This window comes from Megalopta genalis, chromosome 6, assembly GCF_051020955.1.
Source record: "Megalopta genalis isolate 19385.01 chromosome 6, iyMegGena1_principal, whole genome shotgun sequence".
NCBI classification, from domain to species: Eukaryota; Metazoa; Arthropoda; class Insecta; order Hymenoptera; family Halictidae; genus Megalopta; species Megalopta genalis.
Window position 1 is genome coordinate 3858654 of NC_135018.1, and position 18850 is coordinate 3877503.

An 18850-nucleotide genomic window follows, 5' to 3' on the forward strand; every position below is an offset into this window, starting at 1 on the left:
CCATCCTGAATGTCTGATCTGCTCTAACGAAATTCATGACTAAACCTGCGGATTTTATGCATTTATGAAAAAAAATGAACAGATCTAATACAAAACAGTGAAAACATTATCATGTTTAGAGCAAAATCTGTTTCCATTTAGCCTGCGTTATAACATTCTGTGAAACATGCGAATATACATATATACCGCAGGTTTTAATAATATTTATTAAAATGTCTTGTACAAGTAATATTTAGGTACATTCTTTTATGATCGCAAAATTATTTAAAATTAATTTATATACAAACATATAATTACTTAAATTTTATATTGTCAGTCACCAGTGATTGACGCGGTCCGACATTGCCCTTAACGCGTTAAAAGAATATCAAAGTACAGTTGCATTATTTCCAAATTATTAAAACATGAAACAACGTCTGCGTATCTCCTGTATTTTGTAATTAGTGCAGACAATTATTATTCGCAGTCTATTCATAACCTAAAATAAAATCTCAACAATGACATTAATTGAAAAATTTGCACGTTTTCGGCTATATTTAAGACATTGAAATTTTGAATTGCCAAGTAGTGTCCATCGACGCTCTTCATAGTCAATGTTAAAGATGTTGGTATTCAGAATTATTTAATTAATTCATTAATTTATTTATTTATTAATACTTTAAACCAGATGGATTATTTGACAAATACAGAATCGTTACATGTACATATGTTCGATATCACTTATTATTAGTTTTCAAATTCTCTCTTACTGAACATTGTTTAATTAAATTATAAATTATTCTTAGCCCAATATCGGGATTACATAAGTAGAAACTAATGTCCTGGAAGCTTTGTTTCTAGTGTAACAATCATAATCAAATGTCAGAAAATTATTGATATTCACAGAATATAAGTTAAAAGCGTTTCATTCATTCAAATTCGGCAACCTGAAATTCGTAAGCCTACCAATTTTCGTAAAAATCGTACGAGGTTACGAATTGTGGTCAACTTTTTAAGAAAAGGTACCGCCGTACGTCGCAACTGCACGAGTTACAAAATCAGATTGTTAGCTTTCCAGATCGTTGTCGGCAATCCGCCTTCCGTTTGCCGCATCTATCGAACAATCAAAATCGCTAAACAATTCAATGAGTCAAACCGAAAACGGTCTTCGGTAAAAAAAGGGAAAACTTTGCGGACCGGCGACGAACCACGGAGCACGTTCGCGACGGTCACGTGCGGTCGGACGTCTCGATGAAATTCATTATCGCGATTGCGACGCGAACGCGCGGGAAAAATATTTATTCGATCGGGTTCGCGCAGAAAGAGACAACAGAGCGCTGAGAACGCTCCGAGTGCTCCTGGCCTTTTAATGGTGGCTGATAAATACGGGCCGTATTCGTATTGCGCATCAACGCCGGAGAGTTACACGGATAACCTATGATCCGTGAGCGGTATAGTGATTCCCCTGCGCGGAGCGCAAATCGTGCATGCGTAATTGCGAATTATCGCTTGATCGGCTTGCGCAATGCTTATAACTCGTGGCTCCAGAATTCAGAAAATTGGTCACGAAACAACGCGGAGTAACGCGAGGCTCGTGTCGCATTTGTCAGCAAGACATTGTCAATTAGAACTATATGTATGTAGAATTGTGGAGCATGCGCCAACACTAATTACTCGCGGAAAGTTGCTCGAACTCGTTCGCCGGTGAGGACAAAGTTGTTTGTAGTTTTATACTCCGCGTCGGTTCCTGCATACCTAGTTCATTGAAAATTCCTCGGCTTGATTCGATCATAATATTTTGTACGGGTATTATGGGATCAATCAGTTCAAATCATTTTCATTCATCTTTAATTGAGGCCATACGTACCAGAAGGGCGCGAGTGCAAGAAACTGATTATGGGAGAACGACATGGACCGAGAGAAGTATGTAGTCGTATGGATCTTTGAGAACGGTTTATGTAATCTTCAAGGCTGGCATATTACACGTTTTAATGCAAACGAAATATTTATATATAACGTTATGTCTTTCATGTTACAATAGTTTACAATACTTTAGATATTTTTATTGTTTTATCTACTCAGTTTTGTTATAAATTGGTAGAATTTACGGTCAAATTCTGAAACATAATATGTAATTTTATAATGACACAACGTCATGCTATTTTTGTAGCGGTCGAATTTAGAATCATCTCGTAATGCTTTCACTCGATTTATTAATTTATTTAACTGAGAAGTTTGCAAAAGGAAATCGAAAGGAAATTATTGTATGTATTATTAAATAGCATGTTAATATTTATCCGTAGTTCAGATTCTCTTTATCAATTCTCTTTACCAATACCGAACAGCGACGATAACATTTAACATAAATCAGTGATTACTATTATTAACGTGTTCTTCAGTTCCAGTGTTGCTTAAATAATAACTATTTATATTCTTATAGTCATGAATTCACACACGTACACACATAATTTACATTTAAGTTCTTCTCTATCTATATTTACGCTTCTGTGATTCTAATTTGAATTCGTATCTTTAGAATTACTTCATTGTTTATTACTATCATCAATTTATTGATAAGTATCAGTAAAATGAAACAAGCATCAATCATTCGAAGACTTATTTTTAAAAAATATAAAAAATGTTTGCCATCGCGCGAAACAATCGCGTTTCGCTAAATACGAGAAAAAAATGTGCATTCTAGTCGTTAAGCTTTGGCCTTGAAACGTGAGGACACAATTTCGAGTGCTAGTTAGAAGCTTCCCCGGATTGAAATTCGAAATCGCACGACTTGAAAAATAATCGCTTGCCTTTGAAACGCGAGCGCGGTCCCCGTAAAATTGTAAACAAAAATGCGAGGCAATCGTTCGAGTTGTTTGCTTTTGTTCATGTATTTTTTTCCTCCTTTTTTTCTTTTAAATATATAGGAATTTCGATGTAACCGAGTTCGAGCATAACCATACTCCATATACGGCGGGCCGAGCGTAATTTATTTCGTAACGTGAGACTCAAGTGTGCTTGTACGCGCGCAATAATATTACCGATCAATGAATGGACGTTCACGTAATTCCTTTCGATAAACAAAGTCGTAGTGTTTCGGTCACATCCCCCGTATTTTGACGTTCACGTCAATACACCGGCGTATTTAATTGCATCGGCTCTGTTTAACGGTTTCTATATAGAGGGGTGCCTGGAAATTCTATTATCCGAAATTAATTAATACGAATACGCGAATTTGTGTAATTCTAAGGCGACAGATTATTTTTTACACGGACTTCGTCCGAATCGATGCTGCAGACTTAAATGCTGCTAATTTATGTGCAATAAAAGTTTCATTCAATGATGAAGGTAATATCGATTAGTAGAAAATTTATGGTAATATTTTGTTGTACGAAGTTTAGAATGAATTGATATTGAAAAATCATCAAATTGCAAGTTCGTTCTTGCAAGCAGTAGAAACAGTCAGCCATGATCAGACCGTTCACTCCGAAATCATGGCGATTGATACTCTTCACCGAACTTCAAACTTGTCGTAGTACTGACAGCATTGTGAGATAATTTTATTGTAATTATTCCACTTACTTATTTGTACATACAGTAATGTCTCCCTAATCGTCACCGAAATTGTGCACTAAAATAGACAATTTGGGAAGAGGAGACGCGATTATTCGAGCCTTGCGGTTCGTTTTTTTATAATTACCGATTGTCAATACATATAAAAACGAGCCGCAAGGTTCGAATAATCGTATCTCCTCTTCCAAAATTGTCCATCTTTGTGGACAACGTGATCGTCAATTAGGGAGACATTACTGTACATGTTAATTAAAACGTCTTATGTGTTCGTACTACAAACCTATTTGCAATTATTAGAGATTTATAAGACAGAAGGAATACTAAATTGTTTGCAACCAGACCATGACTTTGTTGAAGACTTCCGCACACGATTTATTTCTCGAAAGTTTTCAGTTAGTTAATCAAAATTCAGTTATCCAATCATTGTTCAAAATTTTGAATTTTTACGTAATCTCGTATCAAATTCAAAAATCATCCCACTCAATTTATGCGCATAAAAATAGATTTCACATTTCTTTTATTGTATGAAGCGTGGACAGTTGACAAAGTACAATGTCTAAAATCTCATCTTTTATGTCACCGCGATCATGTGAACATTAAGCTAGCAAATTGTCGAGAGAAACTAAGTAACCGCTATAACGTTAATCCAATGTTTATATTCGAAACTGTTAACCTGCAATCATTTCCATAAATACAAGCGATAACAGATAACAACCACCCGAAGTTCAAAATTATTGGAAGATAATGATAACCCGTCTTGGCCGATGAACAAGTTAATTGCATAGCGTTCGTTCTCGTCTTATTTTAATCGTATAAGTTTATTAGTATTATTGCTACTGAACAGTAATTAGAAAATTAGAGATGTCAAATCGGTGACAGACTCTTATAATCCCTCGATTTAAATCTCTCAGAACGTCAACGCGATTTGTTTAAGAGATTTATTGGCAATTTCGATCGTACCATATAGAATATTTAAGGTGTTGGGTTAAGTGTAATCAGTGCGTGAGAAAGTATTCGATTGAATCGCTATGAAAATCCCGCAGACAGTCTCTGCCAAGGCGAATCGAATGAGTAATTCGAGCGAAAGGAGGATACATAAAATATATTAATATCTGACACTACCATCACAATCTCATATTTCATAAAGCTGTAATAGCATTCTTCGTTATATTTCCATGAGTGAGAGTAGTACATTTAACCCTTAGCTGGGGTGTATTGGGGTTATAAGTGTTTTGCACTTTTATATTTGAGGTCCACCTTAACCCCAGTGTGCCAGTTATTTTTATGCAAATCAACGCACCAGTGAAGCGCTAATTTTTTTGTCGTCTGACAGATTTTTTAAATTATACAACTTACTTTAAACATCCTCTTTATCGCCATACTTGTATCCCACAGGTCTGTAAATGTGTTTCCCACAATTTTATACAATTTTACAGCTAGCATTCTCTGAAAGACTGTGCAGCACCCACCCTGAGCAACTATAATTTAATTCAGACATATGTGACACATATATATATATATATATATATATATATATATATATATATATATATTCTTAACCAGAGTTGGACAAAAAGTAGTGTGGTTAATGATTAACAATTGTAATTTGTTGGTTATTATTATAAATTGGGCAAAACGTTACTTAACGGTCTGCACGGTATTGTACTTTAGAATGAATTTCTCTGTGAAAATAACACATTATTATTGAATAATAGTGATGTAGAACACGCGAAGAAAGGAAAATAGTATTTACAATGTGATCTAGTGTTGTCTTACTGAAGATTAGCGTTAAGCCATGGAAATATTGCGAGTCAGTCAATACTATCGGCGAAGCTGTAGCCACTTCTTGACGATTATTGCATGTATTAAACGGCAAATCAGTCATTTCAACCGGTTTCATAGCGCCCGTGTTAATTATCCACGAGCATCGCGTCCGTTTTACACTGTTCATCGTCGCGTGCATGGTTATCGTAATCGCGAAACATGCATCGTCATCCGCGCGCAATCTCGAGGACTTTTTTTTGTCCTCGGTATTCACCGTGCACGCTTACGGATAACGGAAACGGATACCCTTCCTCTGATCGCAGAAAAGAATGAGAATCACGATTTTGCCAACTCCGGTGATAGTTTCCTATACCTTGCAATCTGTATCGTGTGGATCATTAAGATCAACGGCAAACCTTACAAAGGCTGTGTTCTAGATGCTGATTGATGGCTGCTATCACGCGTGAACGTTTCCTATTTCACGATTGTTGGATACAGGTGCGGCTTTGATGCGTGCGCGATTCAAATGAATTGATGAGGAAATGAATAGAAAGGCTAAAAGAACTTCAAGGTATTATACAGTAAGGAGTAAAACTGAAACAATAATCGCAAAAATATTTCCATTTATCATCGTGAACTGTAATTCTTACAGAAAATAAAGATCACAACAACATTTCATATAGTGTAAGCTGCTACATATACATATATTTTGTGGAGAAATCAATTTTTTTAGACATTTGTAATCAAAATTCATTGTCTCGGTTTTGTAAGTACTACCGTGCGTCCGCCAGAAGAATGCACAGCAGTCCGTTGTCCCTCCTATGATCACAGCCAGTGATCGGCTATTGGCCGAAGAGGGTGACGTAGATCAACGGCGGGTCTCGAGCCAATGGCCGATCACTGCCTGTGATCATAGGAGGGATAGCGAACTGCCGCAGAAGTGGGAATGTAAACATACTATGTGCCTTCTTCTGGAGGACGCACAGTACATTTGTGCCGAGACCTGGCGCAGTGTTTGCTGTCGAATTATCAAATGTGTACTAGGGTGTTTACATGAGGAGATAGATGTATAAACATGAAAATGAAGGCAATGTTTTATGATACTATTAAAAAAAATCACTTCTGACATAAATGAAGGATTATTCGTTTAGCTTTGCACTTGACTGTGCACGGTTTTCAAATCGTTAAAATTATTAAACATGGAAATTTACGTCTGGCTCTTGTTTGTTGGTGAAGACAACTAATCTTCGTCTTTTGCTAACCAGTTTGTTCGTACTTTTTATGGAAATAAATAAATACTGACACACGTATCGTTCATTAATTTCATTTGCTCATTATAAATATCCTGCGGATTTTATGCATTCGTGACAAAAGCGTGCAAATAAACCACAAAACAACTGGACACATCAGATACAGGGTGGGCCGGAATTCGTAGTACAACCGAGCAGTGGGTGGTTCTACGTGAAAAAAATGAAAAACAAAGTTATAACATTTTTTTTATCCGGGGTTTCGTTTTCGAGAAGATCGTCTTTAAAGTTTGTTCATCTTTGTAAAGGATTTCGTGTCGTCTATTCTTCTACCGCAGTTGCCTTCGTTCGAGATACTCTTTATGAACATTAATTGTTGCGAAGAGTATGTTTTCATCATTGTCAATGTTTGTAAACACTAACTTGGACAGAGACACCTACGGTAGATAATAAACACAACGATATACAATTTTAAAGACGATTTTCTCGAAACCGGAGTCTCGGATAAAAAATGTTTTACCAAATTTGTTTCTACTACTACTACGAATTCCGGACCACCCTATATATAATACTTTGACATTCTTTATTACATTATATATTTTCTAAAAGTGTTACTATTAAACGAAACATGAAGAAAATCAGAAATATATTGTATACAGTATAATTACAGTAACTTACGCACTTTCCAAAGAGATTGCGACAGCTAACCGATTAAAAATGTAACACACATTCATTTTCATCAAATTATTCAAGGTATGCTGAGATTGAGAAATTTATTGAATCAATTTCTATGAAAAAGTCTTCACAATGTCAGCAATTTTAAAATGAAAAATGTTGCACCGGTTATTTTGACTAGTGCGCTAGGTTTCGTGTGAAATTTCCTCATCTTTCATTCAAGTTTATAGACAAACTAACGTTTTTCGGAGAGAGATATAATACAAAAATGTGATAAAACAATTGATGAAAAAAATTCCAAATAATATATAATCGGTTAGATTTTTGTCGGAAAGGTTCGTCGTTCGAGTGTTAAATCGTTGATGTGGGAACGTGAAATATTAGCGCGATGGGTGTTAAATGGGCGCGTGCGTCGCAGGATCGAAAGCGTGGCCATAAAAGAGGCCAATAGCAAGCAGGTCGTTGGAGGTGCTCGCGGTGTCTTGATTCCGATTCCCGTTCCTTTCTCGCCACTGCCCACCTTGCGCTGTGCTATTTCGACGCCGCGGGTACAGAAAACCGAGGGAACCGAGTCTGTGAGAGGTCGAGCACGTTCCAAAAATATACGGCGAGCCCATCGAGCGGCATTTATGCGTTCCCGCGGCGTGGGAGGAGGCGGTAAGGTCGACTGTGTTTTCGAACGTTACGTTAGCTCGCGCGAACGGAGCTTCCTATACCTACCTCTGATCTCGGTGAATTAGTTTAGTGCGATTTCGAAGAATTATGGGAACGCTTCGATGTATCCGAAGAAACGTTCAACCATTGTCACTGTCCGAAACTTTTTGACAGATAAACGGTTTTCTATTTACAGTCGTTGGAGAGATGACCGGTTCCGGATCCTTTATTTTAGAACTTTTTGACGAGAGAGCAACAGGGTGTACATCGAAATTTCACCAGTAGTCATTGCTTTTGAAAAATGAGGAGTATTTAAAAATTGAATGCAATGAATGTTTCGTAAGCGAAAAATGTCTAAAATCTAATCCGAGATTGCGCTCCAGCTTTTCTGTTCGATTTGTAATTATGTTTTACACTCTTTTACACGCGTCCACTCGAGTCAGATTTCAGTTGAACATGACAGGTAAATAAAATTTTATATCTTAGACGTATAATGGTTTAGTAAACTTTTAAGATACCAATAGGGATGGCTTCTGCTTGTAATCGATAGTCTGTTAAAATATTGATTCTGGATCATATTAAGCAATAAATTGCAAGAATTTTGGACTTATTTCAACGATAATGCCTAGAAATTTATTTGCATTTTCAACTAATTTGACACGCTTTCAGTAACGCGTCTCGTATTTCAATCATGTTGGAGTAACATCTTCTTCAGATACTGGCATACTTTCAATAACTTCGAATAAATGATGTTCCAAAATATCTCTTTAGTCGTGCAGATTCACAATACTTGCTACCAGACGCAGCGTGCCGTGGTTAATTTTTGTTTCATGGAACCAAACAGTTCTTTTTCACTATAGCACAATTTTTATGTTTCTCGATAACAGCGATGCGGCATTCAATAATTGCAATATATAATTTAATAATTTCGTATACAAAAAGAGATTCTATAATAGAGAACGGCTTTCTAAATCTAAAATGTTGAATGACATGGTCGGAGAAGTCTATTTAAAAAATTACTATATCATTATTTCGGAGCCATACGAGTCTGTCAGCGCTCCAAAATGTAAATCTAAAATATGGAAACTAAAGGATTAATCATTTCGTTTGTCAGTGGCCGACTTCATAATTCGATGAGCACGTTAGAACACAAAGCAAAAATTATGATTTTGCTATACAAAATTGAATTGAAACAGAAATCATTGGAATTGATGAATAATAGACTTTGTGTCTTTATTTATGTATTTTAGATAATTATCTTACAACATAAAAAATGTAATGATTAAAAAGAAATGTCACTTTGACATGAATATTGTACAGTGTCGTCGTGTCGTCGATATCCGAATTGTAATAAAAAATTGTAACGTAAAAATCAACCTATATTGTAGATGCGTTCGTGCATACCTGAAATGAATCTCAGTTGATATTTCCGATGTTCATTACAACAAGGGAGAAATAGGTTGAAATGAAATGAGATGAAATGAAAAGAGGGGACTTAGGAATGTTCAAGAGAAATTACCACCGGTAAAAAGAACGATAAGAAATGCCACTTTGACATGAACATTGTATAATGTCCCCATGTTGTCGATATTCGAATTGTAATAAATAATTGTAACGTAGAAATCAACTTTATATTGTAGATGCGTTCGTGCATACCTGAAATGAATCTCAGCTGATGTTTCCGATGTTCATTATAACAAAGAAGAAGTAGGTTGAAATGAAATGAAATGAAAAGAGAGGACTTTAGAATGTTCAAGGGAAATTACCACCGGTAAAAAGAACGATAAGGTACGGTAGAATCACGGTAACCTGGAGATATTGTTTCTCAGAATTATTGCAAGGATGAAAAACTCGAATCATAACAAGCCAGGCGCGCCGAGGTCATCTGGTCGTTGTTGACACATTGAACTATTGAAATATCAATCGATTTACAGTGTATCCAATCGTGCTAACAATTGATCCAGATGTATTGAATATCCGAGACCCCATTAATTTATGTTCAATTTCTTTTTACCTAAGCGCACGCAGAAAATTTTGCGTGGCATATTTAAATACTAAATAAATTGAAATCCACGTAAGAACAAAAAGGCTTAAGAATACACAATACAGTACAATAAATTGAAGCTCCGGATTTTTGTATACTTCTTCTTCATTTTGGGCGAGATAAAACCAGGGAACAATTAACCAAAACTGCTAACCAAAAATTGTTACGTATGACGAGAAAATAACCAAATAAATTTCGAAACAATTTGCATTGTTGACATTTTCTAAAGAGACCCTTAAGCTAAACTTATTTCCCTTTATGAAGTATGATTACAATTGAACAAGAAAATTAGGACTCGAAATTGATTTGACGTTCTTTACGTTTTAGTATATGCTTTATTGCTGTGATGATAACTCGAAATCTATCTATCTGTCTAAAACAGATGATTAATTTCATGTTAAATGTAATTTGGCAATTGTAATAATATTTCTAGTGCACGACATGTTACATTGAGTTTTATTCCCGGAGCTGTGTTTCATTATCGTTATCAATTTTATCATGGTTATTTGCACTACTATTTGATGATCGTTCGAAATATAAGTAAGCATAGCAGCATGCTCGTCGAAATCGTCGCGATCCTCGAAGACCGACGATCATTCTGTCATTTCATTACGCAACGGGTGAATGCCAATGCATTAATGTGCCATTAATGACTTCCTCGTGTCTAATTGCAAGCAACGAGACACCCGGCGTGTTGTAATCCCGGTGCTTTCGTTTCCTTGTGGTCACGTTCACGTGCGAGTTTTTCTTCGCAGAATGTTACGACGAGAAAATTTAATTACTAATTGCTAATAATCTCGTTACTTCTGAGTGACCGGAGCCGTCTGTTCTCTCGGATTTATCGGAAACTCACGTTTCGGTGTCTAGATTAATTCCACAGGATGGTATCCAATAAAGATTTTCATCAATGGTGATCTTCCCGTTTTGAACGAGAATCAAATGTTTCATATAATTTAAACTGTGGCTAATCATTTAAAATACTCACAATAATGGTAATTGTACCATTCTCTATTGTGCAGGTTCTTTTCGTGAACGCATTCATTACTGAACTCAATAAGGAGATACAGTCTGTCATGATCAGACAAGTTAGCAGATTCCTATTCAACCGTAAAATACAAAATTTTTAATTTGTCTGCAACCGTGTAAAGAAATACAAGTATATATTATAAAACGTATAAAAAATATATATTATATAACCTATAATACATAATAATATACAAGTAATAATAATATATGTATAATATATGATATATATAAAATATAAAATGTTTCATTATATTTAAGAAATAATAAATAATATTTTAAATATTAAGATCTTATTTTGGGTCGCCCCACGATGTTACTTATGCCGAAAAATAGGTGTTCGTTCAAAACTGATCGTTTCTTAGGAAATGAAATTTTGTGAAAGTTTGGGTCTCATTTAAAATCCTCTTACGTCGTATTTTCAACAAATTACAAGACATTCGCAGAGGAATCGAAAATTTTGCAGTGTCGTGAACAGAAAATTGTCCTTCCTGAATGATGCCAAAAATTATTGTCGAAGGTAAAAATGAACACGTGGAAATCCATGCGTGATCAGACTAGGACCGTGCGCGTGTATATCGCATGGTGGTTTTCCATTGAAATCTTCGTTCGATTCGAAACGGTCATGTAACGATCCTATTCGCGGAAGGAAATCATGCGGCGTGTCTCCTCGAACAGAAGGAATTCGAGCGAAGAGACGCGGTCGCGGCGCAAAGAACGGAATTCAGCGACACTTAAGCGAAACTGAATAAATTTCGGCCGTGCCGGAAAGGGCCGTGTGTTGTTCAATTTTGAAAGACCAGAGTGAAGCACAACAGCGTATGTAGGACGTGCACGTTGTACGTTACACATGTCGCAAGAAAACAGAGTCATTGGCGTGACATATGAGACGATATCGAGACGGGAATACCTGATAGAAATGTAGCCCGGTTCTTTTAGACACGCCGCTTCCCTTCAAAGGGTACTCGTTCCAATATCCTTCGGTCTGACAAACACGCGCAATGGAGTCGCTCGAAACAAAGAAAATAAATATACTTGTAATCTCGAACGATAATAGAGATACGAACCGTCGCGACGGTTAATATTAGAACTGGTCTCCTTTGCGCGACCATGTTCTCAATGGGGATCGATCAGCGACTGATTTTACGCAAAGAATCGTGAAAGTCTAAGTATCTCTTCTTCCCAGGACATTACTCGGCGATTTTTATAGCTGCGCATTCATCGACAAACAGTTTGCCATCAATAGGCTACTTCTCTGTCTAGACTTTGCACATTTATAACATTCATAAATACTTGAAATACAGGAAATGAAGATTGATATTGATTTTATTTCTAGCTCAAGCATTCATTGACAACATCAATTTTTCAGTGGTTTTGGCTTTTATGGAGTTAGCTGTGAAGGTAGAATTTGCATAAAGGGGTCTGCAGTTTTGAACGTGTATTTATGGTAAAGAGTGTTTCAACAACGATTTTCTTTTCACTGCTTACCGAAGATGTTAGCTTCGAATCCAAAAATTCAAACGAAGACTGTGGAGGCATGCCGTAATCGTTGAGTCTCACTACTATGATATCATGTGACAACTATTATATTGAGAACATTCATATAAACAAGGCATTTTCGAATTCGATCAATTAACTGAATTTAAACGAAAGTACAACGCTCGGATGTTAACGGGTACAGTGCGGATTTTATGCATTTATAGCGAAATCGAGTGAACAAAATGCAAAATAGTAAAGGCATCAAAATATTATATGGTTAAATTAAAATATTAATAATACTGTGATTATTATATATTTACGCTCAACTTCTGTTTTCCACAATTGATTTTTTCATTTTGCACGAAAATCCATAATCAGTTCACGGAAAAAGCTATAAATGAAAATTGTCAGAATTGATTTTATTTTTTAACTTGATCTCTTTCTATCTATCGACTTCTTTGCTAGCGATGGAATTACGTAAAAGTACGTGAACGATACAGAGACAAAAAAAGCGAAAAGTTAAGTACGAATGCCATCTGGTAGAGGAGTTATTCTTGGTTATTATCACCTATCATCGTTCGATTATTCTATTTATCGTAAGCACCAGTGTGTATGTCACATAGGCGATGTCGTCAATTCGAATTCGATGTCGTCAAAAACAGAATCTTCTACGAACAAATTCCATTTTACACTTTACTCCAAGACACCGTCATTTTTATGGTTATATCACAACTTCGGAAACACCCTGTACATGCACCGTCGATTCCGCGATGCACTGTTTGTGGCTTGCGTCGCGCTTGACCTTTGACTTCTTTTTTGCGATTGTGCGTTCACATTGACGGAAGTTGCAGCAATCGCTTAGCATTTCCCAAGCGGTGTCTTTCTCGTTCCACAATTATTTACGATGATTCGAGGAAGTTCTGTGAATACATTCGCACGATAATCGAATCGTGATTATTGCTCGAACCCTTTGATTTTCAAAGTGGACGGTTCTCTCGAAAATTGTTTACCCCAAAAGCTGCGTTCGATTATTCGAGACGAATCCCATATTCAGAAGTTCCTCCTGTAAACAGTAGTGCAATTTTGTGTTGATTGAGTACCTTATTATAAAAGTGCAATTTATTGTGCAATTAGTTGCAATTATTGTTTCCAATGAAATTGTTAAAAATGTTCGAGCAACAGCAAATATTCTGTTAATAAAAATATGTACGATTTCATCTAGTGGGTGAACGAACGATTTTAGAATAAACTGAATTTTGTTAAGATAGCAGACATTTAACTTTAAAGTACGATTTATCACAATAATGATATCTTTGCTTTTCATATAATTGTTTATGTGTTCGTTCTTGCTCGTTGTACAATAATCTCTTCGACATGATTTCTTGAATACTATTTATGAACTTATGCTTAACATTTTGCACTCGGATTCACCGATACGGCGACACGATATGTATATTCATGTCAGGGTGGCATTTCTTTTTAATTATTTATATTTATTTATATATTATATAATTATATATATATATATATAATTAAATAAAAACACAAAATCTTTTATTTATTAATTCCTATAAAATTTCACGTCAACTTGCTATAGCAAAATCACAATTTTTGCAAAATTTAAAATGCCTACAATTGCATTTTGCACGAAAACAATTAAGTAACTAGCAATTTTTATAACAGAAAAGTATTAATCGTTAATGAATATTACTATTTCCGTAATACATTCAAGAGAAATTTGTCGGGCGGTTTAGACTACAATATGGTGCAGGAATTCTTGAAATTGCATTATCGCGCCCGTTATCATGAGCACACCGATAAGTTTAAAACAATGCTCAATTTGATGACAAATTGTCGGGCCTCAAGGAGAAGCTGGTAATATTGATTCGTTTCCTTCTCGAACGGAAAGTTATACCGTTACCATTAATTAGACTGCTCGTTATTACGTAACTGTCGATGCACGTGAAATAATTTACGGAAACTTGAAACAAACGCAAGTTTGTTCATCTTTTTAGTCTTTTATCAGACTTCAAGGGAAATTAAAATCTAATTAAATTTGACGAAACCTTTTATTAGTTGTAGGGTTGAAACAGTTATCGACAATACAGTCAGCAAAACCAGATCACTTGTGCACATTGCAGCACAAATTTGCCAACAGTAAACCGGGCATATAATAATTTAACAAAATTTAATTAATGATTATAAATGTAAACGGAGGAAAATCATAACGACGATAGAAATTGATGATACTGATGAGACATAATAAGAATAATGTAAGAACTTGTATAATACTCTCTTCATTATTATGCAGTGTTAGGGTCAATGAAACTGGTAATAGATTCTGATAATTGTGTTATATAAATATTAAACGTGCGATTAGCTTTTGTACAAGACTATGTAACTACAGGTTAAAATATCTTTCTAACTTGTGTGCAAGTGATGTGCATTTCTGCAAGCAAAAACTTCATATCTTATTATTACATGATCTAATCTATATCTACATGTTACATCTATGTTATATGACCACAATATAAAGGTCAATGAATTCCATACTCTGGAATGAAATCATTAAGGAACAATGATAATTTATATTCATTGTTTTCTCAAGTTTCAATTTCTAAATTCAAAGTAAAAAATTTAGATCTCCCGATTAATTCTCATCTCTTGGTGATTTTGTAAATCTGGTTGATTCAGGAAGGTGATTTTTAATTGTTTGACATAGTAAGAGTTAATCGCGCAGCATAAAATTCAGTTTGTTCTAGGTATCATTCTTTTCTACAACGTCCAATTTTATTCTACAATATTATACGAATTAATACGAACGATTTAATTCATGTGGTACACAATTTAGTCCGATTTTTCCGTGTGACTAGGATCGGTATACATTTGGCAAGTTTCCCCTAAGGACCCTAGCAACAGCACAGAGCGGGTTGACAGCGTTTGAGGGTCGCGCGTTACGATCGCGACGTCACCGCTTGTTATCGTCGTTATCGTTATCAGCACGCCGGTTAATCTGCCGGATTTTTCGCTCCGCTCGGTAGAATTTTTGGCCGAGGAATTTCCAGGGGCTGAAAAGAAACGAGCCTCCGTTTCGTTACATTCGTGTTAACTTTCGTGACGAGACGCGGGTGTTATCTTGCCGCGTTATCGGCGCTTTATCGTCATGCTCTGTTTGACGTGGCTTATGTGCTGCCCGTGTACGTGCATACAATGACAATGCCGGCGTAGATTTCAATGGTTATTAAAACGATAATAGTCGGAATTCGTGCTCCTTCAGCAGACACGATGATACAGTTCGCGATCGGTATAGGTACATACATACTTAAGTACACAGTCTCGGTGCCATATTAAATGGAAAATGATCTTTCGACTTTTCATTTTCACACATATTGGCACACGTTGAGATTATATATTATGTATAAAATTTCAGGCTGACGTGCTAACAAGATTATAAAACAGTAAAGTCAGATTTGTGACGAAGATCTCGAACAAAATATGCTAAAATTACTTGTACTCGAACAGGACACTCGAGATTTAATCACAACATCCTGAGAACTAAACAATGTCCTCCTGAATGCATTTTATGTGGCGTACTTATTAGTATCCATCGTACATTACTTGACTATCCCAAGTATTCCCTGAAACGAAACAGATTCTTTATTAACAACAAATCCTATGGAAAATGATTGACTAATAAGCCTTTATTCAAGCATATAACTATAACGGAAATTATTAAAAGTACGAATAAACCAATAACTTTTAGTGCTCGGTAGGTTCAGTGTTAAGTATATAATTTAATATAAAATTATAATATAACATTTAATATAATTCAATATAAAATTCTATTAATCGGATTCGTTATTCTCGTTTGTAACGTCGCATTTATAGCTTAGTCATTAACGACGATATTTCCTGGATCTATACTTTAGCTTATACACTTCTCTTCTAGGAAATTATTAGCGATAAATAAGTTCAAATCGTTCTGGTCTGAGGATCGTACAGCAAATAGTTAATCGCGTTTTCCTCGATACATCTTTTTTACAGAAAAAGATCTTAACTCGTAATTTCTTCCATAGCTACGCTGATTAATCTTCCCTTTCAATCATTTCATATAGGAAGAAGAAAATTTATTTGTTTTCTATTACACTTACCAAATTCTTTCGAAATCTTCGTTGTCTCGATTAGATGGCAAATTTATTTTTTGTGACAAGCCTAAAAAAAGCAAGAGATTCGAGTAACATCTTAATACCCGCTCGTGTTATAGGCACACTAAATAATCAAAGAGCGGTTGTAAATTGTATAAATTTGATTAAATTTGAAATTATTCTTCACGTTTTATGCATACAAAACAGCTTCTACTAGACGAATTACGTCGATCTTCTTTTGATGATCAAGTGAAAACGAGCAGATCTGAGTAAAAATATTTGAGAAAAGGTATTAGAAAATTACTGATTCAGGTGATATTTCCTTAAGATGAACTGTAAATAATTATTTAAAATAGTACTCATGTGCCTTTTCTATTAATTATTTGAATTCTATTTCTTACTATTAATATTTATGAAAGAAAGCAAACCTATAGAAAGAGACAATTTGTTTTCCAAAACAAATTATTTTGAAAAATAAGCTGTTTCTTATATTTCCCATAATTAATGAATGTAATTGAAACATTTAACATCTGTTTGCTTTTATAATGTACATATTTCAAATAATACATATCTGAAATGCGAACACGAACGCCAAGAGACACTCGCAGTTGTAATAATGTTCAAATATTTCATTTTATGCACAATAAGACAAATATTTATTTCAATTAAGTATTTCAGGTTCATATATCGTAAAATCTATATTTTAAATACTTATTATATATTTGTAAAATCAATTAAGTATTTCAACTAGAATTCATTTAATACAAAAATAAATTATTATTTCAAATGAAGCATACGTAACAAAGTTGAGAGAAATAGTATTTGCAAATATTTGTATTTCTTAGTTGAAATATTTTTTTACCCAAGTCGGAAGTTAAATATGAAAATTAATTTACTGTGCCGGATGACACATACGGATGAACATATTTATGCATTAAAAGGTTAAAAAAGAACTGACCGCGCGAAATGCGCGCGCATTATGAGACGAATCGAGCGGAGTCAGCTTGAATTCAGCGGCAACTACCCCGGCGCGAATAAATATGACAGCTATCGATATCCGTACGTATATCATCGAGTCGTTGTATGTACATATGCCTCGCATTCATTACATTTTCCGAGCGAATTGCCACTTCTGTCACCGATCAAAGGATCGCAGCGGCTCGTTAATGGCGGCGTATTTATTCCTCGTTGCTCGTTTCCTCTCGTCCGCGACAGAGAAGAAAGTTCCTTGGCATTAGACTCGCTACTGCCGGATATTCGTACGGCCTTCGGCGGCGGGTTACGAGACGAATGTAAATTACAGATGAAGGGCCGAGAATCTGAGGACGTTGGTGTCCTCGTGCTCGCCGCATACTTCGAGTTCGGCTTCTCATTGCCTTGAACCCAGCTGTGACGAGGTCGCTGGCACTGTGAAAGGGCCTGGTCGTAGAAATAGTCGGCGCCAAATATATGATATTTGTCATGCTTCTTTTCGAAAAATATTTCGAAAAGCGCGAAGCCCTCTTGTTACGAAGATACGGGGGTAAAAATCCTTAACGCTATATACCTGATCTCCCTTAATGACTAGACTGTGGAATTTATTTGCAAAATAAAAATCATAAGTAAATTGTGGAAAACATATGCTAGCTGAAAATATCTATCCTCTTTTATTAATTACAATAAATTTAAAATAATGAAAAAATATCGATGGAACCTTCTTATGTCTTTATAATTGTGCATTTCACCTGTTATCGATTTTTGTCATAAATGCATAATATCCGCTGTCTAATCGATATGCAAATAGTAAATTCGCGTTAATTTCACCCCTTGCATTTTTCCTAAAATTTTGGGGAAGTTATTAAGGGCAGGAGAAAATATTGTTTAGGTATACTATAGTTTAAAGCAACCCTCTGAGTAAAAGAGTGTACTCGCCTAATTTGCCTCTCCCTAAAATTATTTTAGCATGTTCAGAAAAAGAATAATAAAACTGCTAATGAGTTTAAATTCTCTTGTGAAGTTTGTTTTCTAATAGAGAAAATTGATTGCGGTTACAAAATTTATTGTGTATCGTGACATTAAATTATGACCGCTTCGCTTCTCGTTTTCATGAAAAAAGAACAGCTAATTTGATGAGCCGTTTTTTACAGTGTTCGATGTAGCATTATCAATTAACAAATTAAATTATTTATCGCGGTATATAAAAAGTACGGTGTGTACAAATCAATATCTAGGACGTGCAATAGAGACGGAAGTTATTGCAATTTTGTAGATTGACCTGTTATCTTTGAAGC

At 35.3% G+C, this 18850-nt stretch overlaps 1 protein-coding gene and 1 long non-coding RNA gene across 3 annotated transcripts in view; both read left to right on the top strand.

The window, feature by feature from the left end:
* The window catches only part of foxo (forkhead box, sub-group O), a 182714-nt gene that overhangs the window by 51390 nt on the left and 112474 nt on the right, over positions 1 to 18850 (top strand). The window lies entirely within an intron of this gene.
* LOC117223794 (uncharacterized) lies at positions 835 to 10165 on the top strand. The gene is made up of 2 exons (XR_004491013.2): positions 835 to 1902; positions 8086 to 10165. It is a non-coding gene; the product is annotated as an uncharacterized LOC117223794 (long non-coding RNA).